Here is a 16864-nt window from a genome sequence, read left to right on the forward strand (position 1 = left end):
CCCTAAGTTAAAACTATACAGCGTTAAAAAGAATGTTTAGATCCTGGTACAAAAAGTATTTTGTTCTCTATGGATGGCTTCATATATCTAGGCAAGGTGAATTTTATTAATCCATCTGGACCCTGGAATTTAGGTTTTCATTAACAGATATTCCAGCACAAAAAACACTGGGAACTAATCAGCCTTTTCTAGGCTTCATGTTCACTAACTAAAATCACTGAACAGGACCTTTGTAACTCGTTTGTGCTACTGATACATTTTTATGGCTTGCAGTGTGGCACAGACTGTCCAAGAGGTGTTTCCCTCAGTTTGGTGAGTGAAATGTTAGTGTTGTGAGTCAAAGCAATGTTGTCCATTTCCAAACCTGTTAATCCACATTTAAAACTGAATTAATGCTGGAAGTCCACTGTAGAAGCACTTCAGAAGGTTCAGTATTAATGGTGCCCTCACAGATGTGCACATTACTTTTCTACATGAATACACTTCCATTACATCACCCTTGCTTCTGAACCCGCCAAAAGCACATGAGGCCTAAGCTGACACTACACATTGGCATAAACTTAACCATATGTGAAGATCTGTGAATAGTTCTCCAGCTGTTATGTATCTGTGCAAACTCCTGTTAGAAGTGGGGATAAAACTCCCCGGTGTCCATTTCTCCCTCCTCTTGTGTGCAGAGTAGCCACAGCTAAATTAGCAATTAGCATCCACACAGCAAAAAGATGGACAGCAGTATTAATTTGTATAATTTCACTCGATATAATAAAAAAAGTTTGGAAAAAGGGTTGGGAGATAACACTAAACTTTATGTAAAACAAAAAAGTTACAGCTTGCGAGATGCTTTTAATGATTATAAAGTCCACCCAGAAGCACTTGACAGTTATTTTGAGTATTAAGTAAATTAACTTTAGTTTTAATGGTCACAGGGACGTTAAAACTGCATGCATAGAATCACCAGCCCGATCTGATTAAAACAAATAAGTTAGGCAATTCTAGTTTACAATAATGTTTTAACAACTTTTTCCCTTAGAAGTTAAAACTGTCATTATCTTGGTTCTTAGATAATTCTCTCATAGATTTAAATTTAGAACCATTTCAGTGCTACATCTTCAGCTGATAATGTCTCTGGCTCTACACACCACATTTCTTTGTTTTAAAATACTTTAAGTTGATAATCACACAGTTGTTCAGAGAAGCAGCTATATTCTAATGAACGGAAACCTCAATTTAACCTTAAAAATTTTAACTGCTTAGGTGGTTTGCATATGACCCAGAATTTTTGCCTAGTAAGACCGACTCGACATTTAAAACATGGGCTAATAAAGTTGAAAGATGGAAAAATGATGAGTTTCCAGGACCTTAAGAATAAGTATGGGTTGCAAAATCAAGACTTTTTTAGATATTTGCAACTGAGGGACTTCTTGAATAAAAAGCTAAAACATCCCCAGTTACTGACTGGGAATGAAGAAATTCTTTACATATTTGAGAATGCATATAGAGATGCACCCTATCAAAAAATTATTTCCAAATTATATCGTTCACTGACCAACCCAAGGGGTCATGATACAAGATATGTTAAAGCAAGATGGGAAACAGATGGTAATCTATCCCTAACAGAAGAGGATTGGGATGGGATCTGTATGCAGCAGTGGTCGGTAACAAGCTCCCCCTCGTGGAGGGAATTCAGTTGGAAGAATATAATTTGTTATTTTAATACCCCGGCTCGAAAATCCAATTATTCCCATAAGACAACATGCTGGAGGCAGTGTGGACATGCAGCAGCAAATCGGTTCCACATCTTTTGGGAATGTCCTCTTGTGGCTCCATTTTTGAAGGAAATACATAAGGTCCTGGAAACAATCTTCCAAAAGAAAATACAATTTCATTTTGCAGTATTGTACCCAGAGATGGGCAGTAACGCGTTACTTGTAACGTGTTACTGTAATCTGATTACTTTTTCGAGTAACGAGTAAAGTAAGGGATTACTATTGCAAAAACGGTAATTAGATTACCGTTACTTTCCCGTAGGAACACTGCGTTACTGCGTTACTAAAACCGTGATTTTTTGCGAGAATGTCTCACGACAGTGACGTAAGCGAGTGCGCCGTTAGTGACAACAGCTGTGTGCAGATCAACAATGGATAATATATTGAGTGCGGGAGAGAGTATGAGCGTGCAGCGTTTAAAGCGTGGAAGTACTGACCTTACTTTGAGTTTGATTCCATAAAAAGTGACAAAAACATTAGCGTCCGTTGTGCGTGGGAAGAAAACTTCTTTTTACAGCGAAAAAAAAACCCTAAACTTCCAAGCAAGTACCGAGTGCGCAACGACGTAATGGGAAACTCGCAGAGAAAGTCGCGGATTCTTCAACTGACCGCGGCACACCTGCACCAGGGTAAACCTCCGCCTACCGCAGTGCTGCTTAATAGGTGAAAATAGAGCAACAGGACCGCCGAGTCTTTGACCTTATTTATGTTCTGCTGTGTTTTACTTGCATCTATTTGAAAGAGTGAGTGTAAACACAAAAAATATTTTATTTTATGTGCTGGAATGTGTAGAAAATAGGTTTAAATGTTAAACTAATTTATTCAACTCAGAGAATGTTGCATATAATTAAATTTTTGCTTGATGCATAAAGTTAAAAGATTAAAACTGATAAAACAAGTTTAAAAAAAGAGATTTTTCCATTTGATTACATTTTGTATGATGGATTATGCAGAAAAAGTAGAATTGGGCTTAAAGATCTATCGCTTTATCACCTCTTCAGGTTGTAAATCGTGTTTTTAAAAAGTAACTAAGTAATTAATTACTTTTGAAAATAAGTAATCAGTAAAGTAACGGGATTACTTTTTGGGGGAAGTAATCAGTAATTAGTTACTGATTACTTTTTTCAAGTAACTTGACCAACACTGATTGTACCTAGGGAACTTAGAGAGTCTTAATCTATGTAAACTGGATAAATATTTGTTCAGTGTGCTGAAATGTGCTCATTAAGCCAACCCATTGTTGGCTTAATGAGGATACTCCTACTATAAATGAGTGGATTGACGTGATATATACTATTTTTGTTATGGAAAGAAAAACTTTTAGGCTAAAGTTGCAGGCGGACTCATTTGACGAATACTGGTCAAAATGGTTGAACTATGTACAAAATGGGAGGCCTGATTTTGTATAATCTCGTTGTATTTTCTGGTTTGTTTGTTTGTTTTTTTTGTTTTTTTTTCCTTTTCTTCTGTATCAAACGTAGAAAGACTGGATAAATGAACCACAATAGATAAATAGATTATATATTAGTACACTATATCATGAGATGCTCCTGTAGTTAGACCTATAAATATGAATTGTTAAGAGATACACATTAGAAAGCAGCCATAAAAGGCTTAAATTTGGTTAGTAATATGGTTCACTGCCGCAAGATAAAAGCGTGAATAGCATGAATTGAAAAAGGCTTGTCCAAGAGGGATTTTGAGAATCAGCACTACAGGGGGCCCATATTCAAAGTCCCATTCTATTGTTGAATGCTGTTCATCAAGGCAACCAGCCAGCCAGCTAATAGCAATTTCTTATCCATCTATATCATCCTGTCTGTGTCTCCATCAAAAAAAGCTCCACATTTTTTGGGTGTTTTTTGTATGATCTGGATTCCACGAGGTTTAATTGGTCAACAAGCACATTTTACTCCAATGAAAGGATTTTAGTGCATTAATCTATTTTGTTTTGTTATTTCTTCTTCCAGGAAACAGGATATAGCACTAAGTGAAACACTAAGCACAATGTCTAATTACACAATAATTGAGAATACTTTGACCACAACAACACACACCTCTTTCCTGAACATAAATGCTTATTCAGCTGCCAGGAACATGGCACTTTAAAAAATATTTTTAAGCTCACACATTAAATGATATATATAGAATTACTGGTTAGTTATATCAGTTGAACTGAATCTATAACAATATGCTAATATAGTTTACATATATATGTATGCTGATATTTTCTTCAAGTCTAGTCAATGCAGTGATTACAATGTGTATTAGCAGTCCAGAAAGAGTCTATTTATGTTGATACATCTGAAGAAAAGCCACTAACAAAGACAAGAAGACTGACCTATTCTTCATATTCATCATGTGAAAAGCAAAATCTATTTGTAGCAAGAACTGAGATCAACTCCACAAAGAAAGAGACAAGCACAATAACTGGCTAATACTGAATAATTCAATTAGTGGCTCCATATTTGTCTTTTGTTTTTTTACAATATAATGGTAGGTATGATCCAATTCTGAAACGTTAGGTCAATGCATGTGTTTACCTTTACAGCTTTCAATGGGTGACAGCAATATCTTTGCTTGTTTTGTTATTGTTGTCATTCATCTCTGTTACATACCACGAAAAAGTGACGAAAAGAATTTGCCATCTGTAAATGTGTTTCATTTTTTTACAAGTGGCTAGTATTGACTGACAACAGCATAAAGCCAATATATCAGTACTTCCCTATTATTTAAGTATGCAGGATTGGTCCTGTTTAGTTTTCAAGCAACAACAACATTTGTGTTCATCAATAGCCATAAATAACAGAAAGTGCAGAGATGTATGTTAAGTAAAGTAGCACAGACTCATTGCCTCAGCTACATACAGGCCAGTCATGTTTATGTGCCTAGTGTCACCCTTATGGCTTATTTCAAGCCATAAAAAAACCTTAGTATGGCTATATAGAGACAATAGTTGTACAAGCCTTAATACCAGGGATAGAAAATATATGAAGTAGAACAGTAGAAATGGTAGAACGGCACAAAATCCGGCACTGTTTCATAACACACTGCTGAATGTGAAACATACACTCACTACCAAATCATCTCTGCCATAAATTTGCCTTTTACAAAGCTTTAACATATTCGGAGTTGTCACAGTAAAAATCATGATTACGTTTATTATTGAGGTCATAGTGGGTTTTAATGATGTACTGGACTACCCGGCACTGGAAACTGTCCCTAAATTTTTTGTGATGAATATGAACTGAGGACATGCAGAATGATTTCAGGCCTAGCTGACAGGAAGGGTCTTTACCAATTAAAACAACTCAAATCCTACATGAAATTAAAATTACATTTTAGAATACATTTTACTTATTTTGTGTTGACTTTATAGACATGAATTCAAAAACAACAACAACAAAAAATCATACAATTATATCAAACATTAACATCCGAACCAGTTTTCAGGCCTATGATACAGGAAAGGGGAGGAAAGGCAATGGAAATATCACAGAATTAATCTGCTTTCTAACCTACTCTGTAAAGCTAGAGATTCAGTCACTGAATATAAACTGAGCCACAAACCAGAGCTGTACTGTGCTGAGAACAACTGGATGACTGTCTTCTAATGAAGAGATCCTCACTTTGGTTTCAAACCATTTCCTTGCAGACTCTTGTAGCCCTAACAGCAGTTAAGTGACATCAACAAACTCCTTAGCTACTGTGTGGTTTACAACACCTAAACGTTTTAGCCCTGCATGACTAATTTGTGCTTTAAGGTTTAAAAAAAGAAAGAAATACATACATAAAATCAACAAAAACACCCCATCATGGGTGTTACCCAGTACCAACATTAGACAAAAACATCAAATTGCAAATTCCTCATCAAGAATACTGATTACAATAAACCATAAACCAATCAACCAACCATGTGAGGTTTTTTGTTTTCCAACCATTTTCAGTGCAGACGTTTCTGGGCCAGTGAAACATGGATCTACACGTGGTGGCCAGTAAATGCCAGCTCCGTGCTATCTGCTAGTTAAAAAGTGAGGCGCTTGATGTCCATATAGCAAACTTGCACATTTCAAAACAACGTGTTAACTGGCTTTTGATTGCAATCATCTCTTCCCTAGTGAGCCCTCATTTTTACTTTTACCTGATGCATCCCAAGCTATGACTCACAGCCTAGGCCAGGCACGCAGAATAAATCTCAAATGTCATATGATAACATAACATAACCACGAAGCCCACAGCTTTACAAGATGCCAGCACTGTAGCATATCATGGTATGGTACGTAAAAAACATAGCCAGCGGCAAGGCTTGGTTGGTGTAGAAGCAGATGCTGAATCAAAGATCCACAGGCAGGCTGGCTGACTGGCTGTGCACAACACGCAGATAAAATGTGGCTGCATTTGACATCGATTCAAACAAAGGCAAGAAGAGGCAGACGTACACAGAGATGTTCCCAACGACTAACACAACGCGCTGCAGTTGGACACTTCCCAACCAGGCAGCTAACATAACAGAAATGTATGCAGGCTTATCTCCAGTCACAGAAATGTAAAACAGAAAACGTTGTCTTTTGGCATGAAAAGCTAATAGCAGTGGCAAGCTAACAGCAAGTCACCTGAATATCAGACTCCCCCCTCATTAGCTTTGTTACGGGTTGCTAGCCTGCTGGTGGCGGAAAATAAAGAGACAAAAAAACCCCAACAACACACACACTTACCCCTTATTTTCTCTTCTGTTTAAGAGGCCCTCGATGTTTTGTTTTTTGTCCTATCGCGTCGCTATATGCGAAATTTAACCAAACATGTGAAAAATCTTCCTTTGCTCTCGGACGCGTCCGGCTACGCTAAATTAGAATATTAACGGTTTAACAAAAATCCCAGGTGACACTGGTAACGTCTTCCCTTTAAATCCGCATCCTCGAAAAACCTCTTTCCCTCCGCGCTGCTAGCGGTGCAGCGCGTTACGAAACCAAGCCAGGCTCTCTCTTTATTTAGCTTTCACACAGCAAAACGGTCTGCTGGGGGGGGAAAACATATACAGGCTGAGAGGACCCCGTTTTGAGGCAGGTATGAGACGGATATCCGCAGCAGCTTCTTCTCTCCCCCCCCCCCGGCAGCCGAGCATCCGAAGGACCGTCCGTACCTCACTGACTCCAGCTCCCTGTGCTAACGTTCAACAGGGAGAAGAAAGAAAGAAAAAGTAGATGTGGTGGTGGTAGCTAGGGATGTGCGTGGGAGGGGGTTAGGTGGCGGGTGAGTGGGAGGGTGTGTAGGTTGGGTTCTGACCCTTCACAGTCGCGCAGTATTCTCACAGTATCAGTATTCTCAACAATAGCAGGAAGATAATGCTCTGTCCTTGTGTCTGGTGCTGTCCCTGGTGCTAAAACTGAAAGCTTTCACTTTCATATACCGGTACCGTGGTTTTAATTAGACTCTGTCTATCTACAGTGCTGTGCAAGTGTCAAACCAGCCCCCCATTTCTTTATATTATGCTTGTAAAATTGTAAATTGGAGCATTTCATTGAAACGTGCAATGGTTTTAATTCTCCAACAGCGTTTTTTAGGCTTCTTTGACTTCCCAGTGCTCTTCTTTGGATGCTGGCTGCTTTTTGTTGGTCACTCTGTCACGATGATCCCACACTGCTTTGGTATTGAGATCTGGGGAGGCCAATCCATGACTTATAGTGAGCCATGAAGTTTCTATATAGGTTAGGTATGCTTTTTTGAAGGGGGGGGGGGGGGGGGGGGGGTAGTTTATCTTTATTAACCCCAAGTTGCTCTCTGATGGGAGTGAATGTTAGATGTTAATGTTAGGAAGCACATAAGCATAGAAAGGGGCTTAAATGGATGGGTGAATGACGCTAGTTGTATAAAATTCATACTTTATACAACTTTATACAACATACTTCTCATTATGATCCTTATATAGAACTTTTCTAAGAACTTTTTTATAAAAAAAAAACAGTTCATTAACCATTTACTGTGCTGGCAGTGTGTCTGAGGTGTCATTGTCATGCTGAAATATCCCAGTCAAATGTTCTCCAATTGACCTGACACTATTTGCTTTATCAGTTCTGACCGGATCCCCACCACGAGCTGAAATGCAGTCCCAAACATAACAGAGCCTCCACTGTGCTTTATGGCTTTATGGCTGTAGATACTCACTGTTGTACCTCTCTCCTGGTCTTCTCCATGCATACCAATAGCGGTTTGAAGTAAAAATGTCAAATTTCATCACTCATTCATCACTCCACAAGACCAGCTGTCACTGATTTTCAGTCCAGCTCTTGTGAAATTTGACACACATCAGCATTTTCTCTGTTTCTCTTCCTTAAGAATGGCCTTTTGACAGCCACCCTTCCTCTGAGACTGTTTCTGATGAGGTTTTGGTGATCAATAAATGGATCAATTGAAGGGCCAGATGCATCACTCGGGTCCTACGTTGGATCTTTGCTGGATATTTTCCTGTTTCTTAAGGACATGACTTTCAAATGCTGTTTATCTGCTGTAGATAGTTTCTTAGGCCTGCTCTGTGTCAAAGCCAGAGCATACGAACTGAACAGGCAACCAACTTTGACAAGAGGGCATCTGGTTCAAGTCACTTTGCTATTCCATTAAAAAAAAGTGCTTGTACTCACATACACTTTGTCTAGAATTTATAAGCAAATATGTACAGCAGTATCTGTTACATTTACATTTTAAAGGGTATTACAAGAGTCAGTCCTCTGTGATTACTAAATCTATACACTGTGTCAGTCTACACAATAAATTTAAGAATAAACGAGCCACTTTAAACTACAATCACAAACTGGTATGCATAATAACAACCATAGACTCATAGAAACAGGAATCCACAGTTATAAAAGTGTAAAAAATATCTGTCTTAGATTGCAGAAGCAAATTAGGAGACACGTTTTCTCTAGGAGCAGAAGTGGATCAATAAATCACTCATGCACAGACACTAGGACAGCTGACTGAGAGCACAGACTATCTTCAGCGCATTTCCATTTGTTTTAGCAATTTTCAAGGGAGTTACTTGTTTTAAAACTAGCTGCGTAAGCTGATGAAGGCCCCTTTTTTAGTTTCAAAGACACATGAGGGGTACTTCCCAAGGTTTAACCTGCACAGGTCCATCCGCACAGTGTCCTTCATTCTGGTTAACATGATTGATGCAGAAGCACTAAACTACCAGTAACTGGATAAATGAATTGATTTCTCACTGCAATAATTTATCAGCACTGTGAGTGTTTAATTTTTTATAACCATTCTGTAGGAATTAATGTAACTTATAGTTGAAGTATGTTAATAGAATTCAGCTGAGGGAGCACTGTGACCTTTATGGATGGACCTCCATCCAGTGTTTGTCCATAATGCCAAGTACATATCCTTAAACCAAAGCAAGTAATATTTTTTCCTATTAAATTCAAGACAAGAAAGTTGTTTCTACTGTTGTACAGCTGATGCCTCCAAAACTGGGAAACTCATACAACAATAGAGGGGATGTAGCTACACTGTATTTTTTGAGTGAAGTGCCCTTTTAAGGTGGGCTTAAATTCCTTTTATAGCTCTGACAATTCTCCAGTCATTAAGCAAATCATTTCATGACAAAGGGTAAGCATATTCAAATTTATTTTGGTGTATAATTCTCTTATTACTTGAAATATGTAAAATATCGTTAAATGCTTGGAGTATTAAATGTATAACTGGACCCTAAAGCTTCAGATTCTCAAACTAGGCTCCTTCTCCTTCTTTGTCGGGATTTCTTAGGATTAGGATTTCGTTCCATATTAATGCACTATACTGCAAGAATACATTTTACACTTTTTGAAATGAAAGACCTATCCTCAACACCACATTCTTGATCTTTATTTTTATACATATTTATTTTTTCTTTTCAGATTTTACTCCAGATTTTACTTAAGTTCCGAGGGTTATCTTTGAGGAACTGCAGTTCTACTAAATAATTCCTGAGACACTATGCAGCACCTGGCTGGTGTGCAACATAAAGCAGGTCATTGAGATCTGGGTTATTCATAAAGCCCCGGAAGATGGTCATGAAAGAGTGTCTCAGCACCATGGGTAAGTGTTTTCCTGTGTGCTTTTTCTCTGCTGCACTACAGTGTGTGCAGTGTCTTAATGGTTACAGCAGTTAGAAAAGATGAACACTCTAGGGAGCCATTCATTCATGTTGGTTCGCTATTGGCAGGAACTGAGGAAGGCACCCAAACTGACACCTAAATCAGTTTTGAGTCTTGGTCTAGGTCCGGCCCATCGACGGGTGTAGCGAAACCAAAAAAATGGTGGTGGTGGTGGTGAGGGGTTTATGGGATGATGGGTCTCTTAGGGAGGGCTCAGCAGTTTGAAGAAAAAAAGCATGCTACTCATTAAAGGCAGTTAGTGGTAATGAAAAAGCTCTGCTGTGTTGTTAGAGTGGTTTGAACACTTTGCAGTGTGGACGTATTATTGGAGTTTTCCAAACGAGCAGCCTCTTTACAGCTGCAGCTAGAAAGGTTGTTTTTGATTTGCAACATCTTTAACTATATTTAATGCAAAAAAAAAAAAAAAGTATGAAAGGAAAATTGGGAAAAGTTGTTGATTTGAAATTTGAAAGAAGAATGGGGATATAAACCATATGGATAATAGATTTGCCTGTTTAATGAGGTGGCAGTGGGAAACCATAAAACAGTTGAAATGTGTTCAATAAGTATTCAAGTAGAATTTGATTGGCTTAAAGTAATTATTTTGTGAATTTGGAACATTATGATGTAAGTTTACAGAGGTTTGAGCTTTAACAGTCAGATTTATAACAGAAAACTTATTGTTAACCACACAAATGAGACCATGTCACATCTGGAATGTAATGTAGGGTAACCTTGAGTAAACTGCTCCCTTCTTAGGATGACCGAATAACACAGATAAATGTTACCAAATATTTACCTATTAATTAAAAGCTGTGAACAGGTTGGATATAAAACTGCTAAGCTGATAATGCTGTATATACAAGCTCATCATTGACACCTATCAGGGCACGTTTCTCTTTATCTCTAAAAAATTTTTGGCTTGAAAGAATGTGACTTGTAACTACACAATGATCTTAATGAGGCCTTAAGACACTAGAGTTAAGGTGGATTTAAGTGTGTAAAGGAAACCACGAGTCTTTGACCAGATGCTACACAGCAGTGTTTAAGAATAAAAGAAAGCCCCGGGTCTTCAAAAATCACTCAACTGAGCTGCATGCTTGTGCATCAGGAACGATAGCTCTCTCTTTCTCTCTCTCACACACACACACATGCACAGAACCTGTTTACGCCCTCAGTCCTAGTCACCCACCTCTGTTTAAAGACCCACACCCAAGCAGACAGCTCAGCCACAATCCACCATGACAAAGGAAAAGAGCTGAGCGTGGGATATAAGGCTGCCACTGGCTGCCAGAGTGTGTCCAGCACAGTGATTTCTGCAGATTGCAGCAGTTTGAGATAAACCCCCTTCTGTCTGCTCACTATAGATGGGACCTGGGTGGGTGGGGTCATCATTGGTGCGTGCAGTGAGCGGGGTGGTGCTGGAGGGTGGTGTCTGATAAAGTCTGTGTATACACCACCACCCCCATCCCCCACTCCCCATCCAACCTCAAAACAGTCTGTGTGTTTGATTAACACTACCCTCATTAAAGCTGGGTAATTGAGAGGGGTCTCTCTATGCGCTGCAGCCTTTATAAGCTGAAGAAACAAGACTGAGCATTTATTCCAGATAGATCATGTCAAACAGATCACAGATATGATATGTACTGCATAGTGTCCATTTTGCAAATTAATTCAACAGCCTCCCAATTAATTGAAAATATAAATTGTAAGAAAAAGGTATATTTGCAGGTACTAATGCAAAATAAGCCTGCAATTCCTGCCCTACAGGTGCCTTCCTTTTATGTCCTACACAACATGAAACATGGAGTGGAGTTGGGTTGCAAAGAGGCTTGCAGACATGGAGCAATTGTAGGTAAGTTAAAGCAAAAAGTAAAAGTAAATGTATCTCATGAGATTCAACTGCTGGTAGAATGATGAGCTGGGACGCTTGAGCAGTGGCCTGCCTACGCCAATGCTATTGTCAGTTTATTTATATTAAATCTTGAAAGTTTATCTATTGATAAACCTAAAACAAAAAGTATTTTTGCTGTTTTTAATCAGCGCTAGTTTCTGCCTTTATGTAAAATAGGAGGAAAAGAGGAAGACCACAGTGAAGACTCGTCAATATAGTGAAGGTCATGCCGAGGGTTGGTGTGATGATGCTAGTGACAGGGTGACATGGAGGCAGGTGATTCGCTGTGCCAACCCATAAAAGGAGTAGCCAAAAGAAGGAGTAATAGCTGCCTTTATGTGTGACCAGTGTTGAAAGTATATACAGTAGATAGAGCGTATAAATCAACCAGCGTTTATCCACAACAGTGCAAACAGATTCTCCAGACAGGTAACAACACATTTCAACCTAGATCATCTTCCCCTTTTTATTCTCTCTTTGCATTAATCAACCTCTAGACTTTGAGCATATTGACGAGTAAACCACCCTAAATAGCCTCACATACTGACATAATTATCCTGAAAAATCTGGTGAGACTTTATGACTCAGTCTTTATGAGTTTTCCCAGTAAATGTTAAAGAAAAAAATGCAGATCGTCTTGCTCTGTAATTGCGAAGTGGCAGATGTGAAATTTGCTTGTCATTTCCAAGCATCACCATATGCCGTATTTGTCTCTCCGCCTCCAAAGTCAACCAAAACTGTATTAGACCAACAAAGAGGAAAGTTTAGTAGCTGCAGTCTACAGCCAGCGACACCCAGCGGGTTATACTCCGGTCAGCATGACCCACTAACAGATATTTTTATCTCCAGCACAACTTTTTGAGTTTTCTCCGGAGAACACCTATGCTATTTCTGGTTCGGTTCTTGCTCATCTGTCTTTGCTGTCCCTTTTCTTATCTCTGTTTCTCCCCAAACTAGTTGCTGGAGGTCACCCTGCTGTTCCAGTTTAAAATTATATAATAATTAGACAGAATGAAACCAGGACACCAAGGAACTGTGGTGCCACTATGGTGCAACGTGACTCACAGACCGCACAGAAATTGGGATTGACTACAGGTCTGGACAAATAGGAAGCAAAGCTGAGTGGGGGAGTTGTGACAGTTTTTTGTGGTTTGCAAATCAGAAGATGAGCTGTTTTACAGGCAGTTAATGTTTATGAATCCCATGATAATACTGTGGATCCACTCACATTCTTTAGCGTTTCATATAATTTGTGTTTTTAGGAGGTCACAGCGGGCATGGGAGTCTACACATGAGTCAAGGCAAGTCATGATAACTGTGTACTTTTTGCAACCACTGTGTTTATCAGACCAAATCCTTTTGCCAGACAAGCAGACTGAAAGAAATCAAAAACTGAAATCGTTAGTAACATTCAAGTTGATGTTTAATTTGTGAATAAAGCACACACAGCATGTTTCCCCCACAAAAATCTAATTACAAGTATGCAGGAGCAGCTAGACTGAAGATTACTGAAAAAAACATTCAGTGCTGTACATGTACTAGCAGCTCCCTCTAGTGTGGGTTTTATTTGAGTTTATGTTTTATTTTTGCAGGGAAGGGATAGTCAAAAGTAAACTCTTTGTAAATGCAAACATTTTAGGAATTAATTTTTGATCATAAATCAAAAAAAAAAAAGTCAAATGTCAAAGTAATAATGCAATGCAATGTCAAAGTTCAGATTTGCATCATTTATTTTATTGAAAAATAATTAACTTCAGTGACTAAATGAAATGAATAAGTATGGTCTTCAGTGAATATAGTATTCAAAGGTAGAGAAGTAGGATAGTCAGGGAGATGAAGAAAATAGTGGCAAAGGAAAAGGAGAACTTGGACAGATGGAGGGAATGGGGAAGGTGGGGAAGAGCTGTTGCTTTAAATTGCGCCACTAGATGGCACTGCTCCTTTTGAGGTACCGCTGTGAGTGCAAAGAACGGTAGATTGCATTGACGCCTATAGTTTATGAGCACTGGTGTTTGCAGGGAATATAGGCTCATTATCTTGAGATAATATCCTTTCAAACTGTGTGTTTTTTACTAATAAGTATTCAAACGCGTTGAATTTGGGACATACTTGGGGTTCTGTCCTTGAGTGTAACCGTGTTTGGGTGGATGTTAATAGAAGTGTGGAAAGCTGAGCATCAGTTGTGAAAGAGGCCACCCTGACCATTTGTCCCTTGTGTAATCCCTTTTCTTGATCTTCTGCATTGCTGCACTGTTGAGATACTTTTTTTGCATCCTGACTTAGAATTAAGCCTCACGCAGACACTTCACTTTGTCAGACAGAGACGATGGTGACGACCAGGATTTGGGGGAAACTACAGAAAGGGACTCTGTCACTGAGCTTCAGGCCAAAGGATCAAAATGGGTAATAACTGTTTTGAGTTGTGGAGCTAGCAAGTCATATGTTTATTTGCCATGGGTGCACCACATCCAAGAGCAATGGATGGACGTTGACGAGTTTATTGATCAAGTACCAAAGCCTCTCAAAACTAGAAACCTAGGCAAAGATGACCAGGTTGACTTCATCCTGTCCCCCCTCAGGGGTTCCACACTTGAAGACATCTGTTTATGCACTAAGGGAGAAATATTGAGTTTTCTCAGAGAAGCCCAGTATAGCACAGCTGTTGGGTACCTTTCATAGTCATCCCCAGCTGGAAGGTGAAGATTTCTTTGAATACTTGCACACACTGACCCAGATTTTCCACTCATCCCTTAAACAGAAGCCTGACACAGTATCTGATGCAAAGATGGCAGCAAGAGAACAGTTTGTGGAGGGAATAAGAAGTTCTGCACAGTGAAGGGAGCTTCACAAGATGGTGAGAGACAAGACAGAGTGAATGCTTTTTTATGTATTTCAGTGAGCTGTTGCTTGGTCTCTAGAAGACAACAGTCTTCTAGTGCCTAGTGGCACTAGAGGTGCTAAGAGCATGACATCACTGGGTGAAAATGTAGTCGAAGGAAGTCCGTCTATGTATGGAAATCAAGAAAAGCCATCTGCTACCTTAGATAAAATTGTTGAGGTGGTATGAATGTGGTAAGGAAGAGTGTTACGCTCAGACAAAGATCTTGGTGTTTGCAGTGGTCTGGCGACTTTGGAAAGACTCATGCATGCCGCTGTAAATGCCTTTTAGTCTTTTCATGCTTGTATACTAAAACAACATATTAGTCCACTCATCAACTTTTGAATACCATTTGGCATGTCTTCAGACAGTGTTGCAAAGATTCAGGGACACCGGGTTAAAGTTTAAGGCTGTAAAAATGTTACCTCCCCTGATCTAGTATACACTTTAGAATCAGATCTCAGCTGAGTGAGGAGCTAGGCATGGACCCAGCCAAGATAGCCGCTGTGAAGCAGTGGCCAGTACACACCACAGTAGAAGACTGGGGTGAATCTTTGGACTTTATGTCAAAAAAGTTATTACAGGAGGGTTTTTGTAGCTTGCAGGCACTACATGAATACATTAATGTGAGTGTTCGGGAAAATACCCAGCTAAATGTAAAAAAACCAGTTTGAAAGTTTGAGGACACCAAGAGTTTTTTGAATAGCTGAAAGAGAGGAGGCTTACGAGTGCTTCTCTCCTCGCTTTTGCTGATTTCTCGCTCTCATTTATATTTGAGATGGATGCCAAGAGCTTAAGACTGGGAGCAGTTCTTTGCCAGGTGCAGGGTAGCAGAAAACATGTCATAGCATATGCCAGTAGGAGACTGAAGAGTGCAGAAAGAAATAACAGAAATTACAGCAACATGAAGTGAGAGCCGCTCTCAAATGGGCTGTCTGGGAAATGTAAGAAATATCTCCTGGGCTGCAAATTCACCGTACAAACAGAAAACCACCCTCTGCTCCACCTTTTGGGAGATGAAGAGGAGTTTGATGGCTGTATATCCATTTGTAACTTAATCAACTGAGCAACAGCTTTAGTGCCAGAGATAGTAAGCGCAGGCTTAAAGTGTTGTCAGGTCAGGCAAACTCATGTCATGGCAACTGAGCAAGATAGTCACCTTAGAGACTCCCAGGGCAATACATCCACTCTGCCAGGTTATGCTAAGTAAGAGCTGCACAGTTCAGGCAGTTTTGAGCCCAAAAGAAAAAGCTTACCCATCACCAGAGAAAAGGTTTGGCTAAACCTTTGACTTCTCTGCTCTGACAGTGGCCCCAAGTCAGGAAAACTGAAGGATTGCTGTATTAAGTAATCAATGATGGGCATTTAAGAGAGTATTGTTTTGTTTACAGGAAGCTGTTCTGGAGAGTGTACAACAGGGACTGGAGTGCACGCAGAATCTGTTAAGACAGACTTGAGTTGGTATGTATGATGATGTGGATAAATGGGTATAACAGTTACAGAGGTGTGTGCCCAGTAAGTTGCTGCAGCCCAAAAGACGTGCTCTCATGAACCCTTTTCTAGCCACTAGACCTGTTGATTTGAAGTTCACGCTGACTTTCACATGACCAAATACTGGTACAACTGCCAAAGTCCTTCTCTGAGAGTGGTTTATTAAGTGGTACTGTGTGCCTGAGAGCATTCAGTTCAAAACAGAAATTTTGAAAATGGGGTATTTCAGGAGCTGCACAGGTTATATGAGGTCAAGAAAACATTGAATCATCGTCAAGGTAACGCACAGTGTGAACGTTTTAACAGGACGCCTCACGGCCTATCACGACACAGCTTTCTACTGGAGAAGAAACACTGTCGGCCTGAGTATTTTCAAGAACTATTAAATGTGCACAATGGAACTCCCCATGAAATGACAGGTGACTCACCACATTACCTCTGGCTTGGAGTGCAGTCACACCTTCCTGTAGATGCTTTGCTAGGTGAAAAGCAGGTATAGAAATTAGGAAAAGAATTATGGCTCATTTATGATATCATATTGGTTTTTAGGCTGGACATAATTATTCCACAGGTAACTGGCAAGAGTGTGGTAAACGGGCTGCAAGGTCACAATCTTAGAGAGGGGGTGGCCAAAATTCAGTCCCTCTGGGCGCTGGGGTGTGAGGTGGTAGCAAAGAAAAGACAACTTGCAAGGGAGTGT

At 39.6% G+C, this 16864-nt stretch overlaps 1 protein-coding gene across 3 annotated transcripts in view; it reads right to left on the reverse strand.

Moving 5' to 3' along the window:
* The window catches only part of sptbn2 (spectrin, beta, non-erythrocytic 2), a 48215-nt gene extending 41327 nt beyond the window's left edge, over positions 1-6888 (reverse strand). For 2 of the 3 annotated variants that reach the window (XM_086308507.1, XM_086308505.1), the window contains exon 1: positions 6482-6888. The gene's annotated coding sequence lies outside the window, so the exon portion shown is untranslated. The remainder of the gene's footprint in view (positions 1-6481) is intronic. The other variant, XM_086308509.1, reaches the window with a different exon arrangement.
* Positions 6889-16864: the final 9976 nt, after the last annotated feature.

This window comes from Aulonocara sp. 'chitande type north' Nkhata Bay, linkage group LG10 (assembly GCF_057382095.1).
Source record: "Aulonocara sp. 'chitande type north' Nkhata Bay isolate Kocher_YH1m ecotype deep benthic linkage group LG10, A_spYH_male_GT1.1, whole genome shotgun sequence".
Classification (NCBI taxonomy): Eukaryota; Metazoa; Chordata; class Actinopteri; order Cichliformes; family Cichlidae; genus Aulonocara; species Aulonocara sp. 'chitande type north' Nkhata Bay.